We start from the raw sequence: 6,164 nt of genomic DNA on the forward strand, positions 1-6,164 counted from the left end.
TCTGATTGGAAATTTATCCAGTGTTATCAATTGGTGCGGTGAAGGCGGAATCCTTGGTTAAATAAAGGATTTTTTGTTCACACTAAAACATCATGACGGAGGAAAGACGAAATTCCTCCTCTGAGATTAAATCACTGATAATTACACCGCCAAGTGCTGGTCGCACAGATACGACCACTCCTGAGAATTGTTATAAATGTCACAAGGAAAATGGCTACGCGGATGCTCGCTGGGGGTTGACTCGAAAAACCAAACGACTTGGTGGACAAGGTAAATTGGATCGATTTATCCAAATAGAAGGAAGAGAAGATGATGGACTCAAGGAGGACTCGACGAAAAGGAAGAGAAAAAACATAATTAACGTCATAGCTGGCGGACCTGGTTATCAGCCAACGGCAAAGAAGGCAAGGATGACCACCCTTGAGAGAATGTCATTAAACCGCCCTTTTTCAGATACAGGTCAGAAGATTGCACCCCATGCGGACGCACTGATTGTCACCATGAGGGTTGAAGGTTGGGAAATAAGGCGAGTAATGATTGATACGGGAAGTTCATGTAACATCATTACACGAGGAGCATTCGCCAAACTCAAAATTGATCCTGTCCGGGTAGAACCAACTGTGGTCGATATTTTAAGAGTAACTGGTCATACAATAAAGACGAAAGGTCAGGTTACTTTGGACTGCGAGCTTACTAGGGATGATCAAGTTTGGAGAGAAGATTTGGAGTTTTCGATCTTAGATGGACAATTAGCTTACAATATTATCCTTGGACGACCTTTTATCTCCGAAGTTGCAGCTCTTATCTCCATTCGCCATTTAACACTCTACATTCCCACGGCCAAGGGATGCATGATGGTCAAAGGTTGTCAAAAAGCGGCCCAAGAGACATATTCTGCATCCTTAATGATTCGCCCTCAATCTAAGGAGGAGGATGAGGAGGAACGCGTCACAATGGCTTTGGGGGAAACCGAAATGTACCCTGTGGCGGATGGGAAGCAGGTGCGGATAGCTAAAAGTCTACAAGGTGAGATCAGAGACGCAATCACCAAAGTACTTGGCGAGACTGAAGATGTTTTCGCGTGGAAGGATGAAGTACTCCCCGGGATTAGCCTAGACGTGATCACCCATAAACTCAACATTGACAAAAACGCGGTTCCTGTGGCTCAGAAGAGGAGAAACCATGGTCCGGAAAGGCAAAAAGTGATTGAGGATGAAATCGCCAAGCTCCAAAAGACGGATGCCATCGAGGAGGTGCTTTATACCCAGTGGTTGGCGAACGTCGTACTAGTCAAGAAAGCTGGCGGGTCTTATCGTATGTGCATCGATTTCACAGATCTTAATAAAGCCTGCCCCAAAGATAATTATCCTCTACCGTGCATAGACATGCTTGTAGATGGAACTACCGGTCACGCAATGTATTCCTTTACTGATGTAAAGTCTAGTTATCATCAAATCCCTATGGAGCCCTCGGACAGAATCAAGACCTCGTTCGTAACACATCAGGCCACTTATTGTTTCAAAGTTATGCCCTTCGGGCTCAAGAATGCGGGAGCTACCTATCAGAGGATGATGAACAAGATATTCGTGGACAATAAAAGTGGTAATTATTCCGTCTACGTAGATGACATGATCATTAAAAGCACGACGACAGAAAGGCATGCAGAAGATATAAAGGAAGTACTGGGCGTACTGCGACACCACAACATCAAGTTAAATCCCGAGAAATGCACTTTTGGAGCTACATATGGAAAATTTTTAGGATTCATGATCAGTGAAAAAGGAGTTAGCCCAAACCCTGACAAAGTCAAAGCAGTTCTTGAGATGCAAGCGCCCCGGAACATCAAGGAGGTACAACGCCTTAACGGGCGTATCATAGCCTTGGGCAGGTTTATTTCTTGCTCAGCCCGTAGATATCAGCCTTTTTTCGAAGTTATCAAACAGCAAAAAGCATTCGAGTGGAATGAAGATTGTCAGAATGCCTTTGAAGGAATCAAGCGGTTCCTCACAGAACCACCTATGATGAGTCGACCTTTGAAGGGAGAAGATTTATACATGTATGTATCAGTCACGGATAAAGCCGTATGCACGGTCATGATACGGGAGGAGGATGGCCAACAGTTCCCAATTTATTACGTGAGCAAGGTTTTGAAAGATGCTGAAACCAGATATTCAAGACTAGATAAAATGGCACTGGCTGTTGTAACCACGGCAATACGCCTTAGGCCATATTTTCAGGCGCATACAGTAATAGTTCGTACCAATATACCAATGAGAAAAGTATTACATAAGCCGGACACTTCGGGAAGGTTGATGGAATGGGCGATCCGCCTAGGCGAATTTGATGTAAGATATGAAAGCAGGTCATCATTGAAAAGTCAAGTCCTGGCGGACTTCGTGAATGAATTCACTGATGAGGGGATATCTCATCCCAAACCTCTGTTAGAAGAATGGTCGATGTATACCGACGGGGCTTCATCGGCGGAGGGAGCAGGGGTGGGAGTTGTGATCAAGGGTCCCCATTACATAAAATTGCGGTACGCAGCAAAATTAAATTTCCATGCCACTAATAATGCTGCTGAGTACGAGGCCCTGATATTGGGTCTACGTATACTTCAAGAGATCACCCCGGAGCGGATCGTGATCTACAGCGATTCAAAACTAATGGTCAACCAAGTCATCAAGAATTACGAGGTAAAAGACGAGATCCTGGCCAAATATGTAGCAGAAGTCAAAAAATTGCTAGATAACCTTGAAGCTAAAGAAGCCAGATGGGAATTGGTTCACATACCAAGAGAATCCAACACAGAGGCGGATCAATTGGCCAAAATGGCTTCTTGTGAGACAAACTGGGCGGATCCGGACTGTCCCTTCGAGGTAAAAATGGCCCCGGCATTTGTATCTACAGAAGTAACCCTACTCACAACAGTGGAAGATGATTGGAGGACGGTTATCCGCCAATACTTGCTAAATGGAACATTACCTGAAGATAAAGAAGAGTCGCGAAGGATAATCAGAAGGGCAGCTTATTTCTCCTTGATCAACGATGGTCTTTATAGAAAATCCTTTAGCCATCCTTGGCTGAAGTGCATTGTACCTGAGGAGGGACAGCAAATCCTTAAGGAGCTACACGATGGATCTTGTGGATCACACGAGGCATCCGCCACGATTTTGAAAAAATCCAGGTTAGCAGGTTTCTACTGGCCCACGGCCGAGTTAGACGCCCAGAGTTTGGTAGAATCTTGTCACAGTTGCCAGATTCATGCAAATGAGTCACACACCACCAAGCACATCCAAAAACCAATCATTGAAGGCCGTCCGTTCGCCCTCTGGGGAATAGACATTGTTGGCCCATTTCCTCCAACTCGCCGGCAAAAGAGGTATGTAATAGTGGCGGTGGACCATTTCACCAAATGGGTGGAAGCCGAGGCTGTTTCCTCCATTACAACGGAGCGGATAGTGGAGTTTGTTAGGGACAACATCATGGGAAGATACGGCATTCCACATACTATTATCACTGACAACGGGACACAATTTAACTGTGGCAAATTCAAGGCTTTTTGTGAGGATTGGGCATCCTGAATAGATTCGCTTCCGTTTATTATTCTCAGTCCAATGGAATGACCGAAGTAACCAACCGAACGATTGTAAAAGGGATAAAAAAGAGACTAGGAGAACACGACAAAAAATGGGCGGATCAGCTTACGAGTGTTTTGTGGGCCTATCGTACAACTCCTAGAACTGCTACAGGAGAAATGCCATTCGCCCTTTCTCATGGAGTGGAGGCCGTAATCCCAGTTGAAATACAAGTCCCCAGTGATTGAGTGGCCTTTTATTGCGAAGAGGACAATGATAAACGGTTAAGGGACCGCCTAGATCGGGTTGAAGACCGTAGAAACCAATCCTATGTACGCATGGCAGCGTATAAGCAGCGGATTGCCTCTTATCATGACAAAAATGTCAAGCTTGTGGATTTGAAGATGGGGGATCTGGTGCTTCGTAAAGCTGATAAAATCCAATCTCGAGAAGGCAAAGGCAAGTTAGGGATCAATTGGGTAGGTCCATACCAGATAGTGGAGAAGGTTGGACCAGCCACATTCAAAATACAAGATACGGAGGGCAATACGCTACCACGCACGTGGAATCTCCAAAACCTCCGCATATACTTTGTCAGAAAATGAAGCACGCTCACGGTCTTGAGTACTCTTTTTTCCTTTAGCAAGCTTTTTTTCCCATGTGGGTTTTCTTGTTAAACGGTTATCAAATGAAGCTCCTTTATAAAAGACCTATTCGCTGTAATAAGGTGTCTTTTCCATTAATAAACATGGTTGATCAACTTTATATCCTTTACTGTTGCAATTTCAGTATGTTACAAAGAGAACATCCCGAGTTCTCTACATTCACAATAGATCCGCCACTAGGCGGATCATGGTCACCGATAGAGTTAAAACGATCCTTGGACGCAAGGTCTCTACACTCTCATATCCTTCCCAGAGAAGGATTTATAAGTCCTGTGGGCGGATCATTTCACCTCAAAGATAGGTAACAAATTGAATCCATGGGCAGCTTTACTTCCTCCAAGAAGGAATAGAACAGCTTCAAAACCTTCACAAAGGTTCATATAATGGAGTATGGCTGGCCACCTACTCCAATCTTTAAGTAAAAGCGGAAAAATAGGGTTATCCCCTTTCTTCTTCGCCCTCACTACTTGAGGGTCCTCCTCCACATTCATAGATTCGCCACCAGTAAAGATACCACCTAAGGGACAAAATCTAACGAACAGACGAAATCAAATCATCCGTCACAGTTATGATGTCACTATACGTGCCGGCCATAAAAGAACATCGAACAAAATGCTCACAGAAGGATAGAACGGCGCGCAGAAGTCCAAAAGCCCTGAAGGACTTTAAAAGCCTTTTGAGGGGGCTTCTGATAACATCGGGATATTATCGCAAGGACCAAAAGAGATAATCGCCTCAAGTATGCCACGTGGCATAGGAAGCCGCCCGGAGGATCCCCCTGGGTTAGCTCTAAGAGATCCGCTGGCGGATCTCTATGGCGAATCTCTCCATTTACCTAAGTAACGGCTAACCGTCAACTCGACCATAATGATCATTAAATGAATCATTAATAGTCTTAACCCGCCAGGTTAAGAGTAACTTGTAATCGCCATTAAATGAGCATTAATGGAGACTCTCTAGTTACCTAGAAGTTACAAATCCATCAAACTATAAATAGCCTACGTCTAGGCTATCGAGGTATATATATTCTTACTCTTCGCTAAGCTTTGTCCATACAGTTTATTCTCCATATTTGTTACTGACTTTGGCATCGGAGTGTCCCCGGCCGATCCCAACGGCGCCTCACAGGGACGTGATCTGATTGGAAATTTATCCAGTGTTATCAATTTACAAAATGACTATTTTAACCTCTCATATATGATTATTGAAGGATTTGGTTCCGACGAATGTCATCAATAATTTATCGGGTTAATTAAAAAAAAAACTGATATAGTTACACTGACTTGTAGATAAATAATTGTGATTTTTTTGTTGTCAAAACGATAAATGTGTTTGTGATATTTGCAAACTCAATGACTTTTGGTTGACATTGTCAATCTGATTGTTAATGACATCAAAATAGAAAATTTCAAGAATTTGATGATATTCTAACAACTTTAATTCTTCAACTTTTTAGTTTGAGGGTCATTTAGGAATTGTTTAGCGAGGAGAGAGAAATTTAATTTTTGAGAAGACACACTCCAAAAACAATGATTTAAAAAATATGATTTCATAATAAATATGATACTAAATAATTTTAGTTCTTGAAAATTTTCCGTTAACAGTCAAAATGGCATTGTCAATTCAAATATTAACACAGTCATTATTTTGACAAAAAAATCATAGTTTTTCATTTGCAAATCAGTGTAATCATATGAATTTTTTTTAGAATTTTTTTTAGAATTAATCTTGATTTATATATATCGAACAATATATATATATATATATATATAATAATTGTATAAATTTTTATAAAAAGATAAATTTATATAAATTAACATTATTAAGGATAATTATTAAATTAATAGAATAAGGATTAGTTCAAATAATATCACAAGCGTGTAGGAAATAATTTCTATTAAGAAGAATCTCAACGTTTTTATTT

Source organism: Euphorbia lathyris, chromosome 1, assembly GCF_963576675.1.
Source record: "Euphorbia lathyris chromosome 1, ddEupLath1.1, whole genome shotgun sequence".
Taxonomy (NCBI): Eukaryota; Viridiplantae; Streptophyta; class Magnoliopsida; order Malpighiales; family Euphorbiaceae; genus Euphorbia; species Euphorbia lathyris.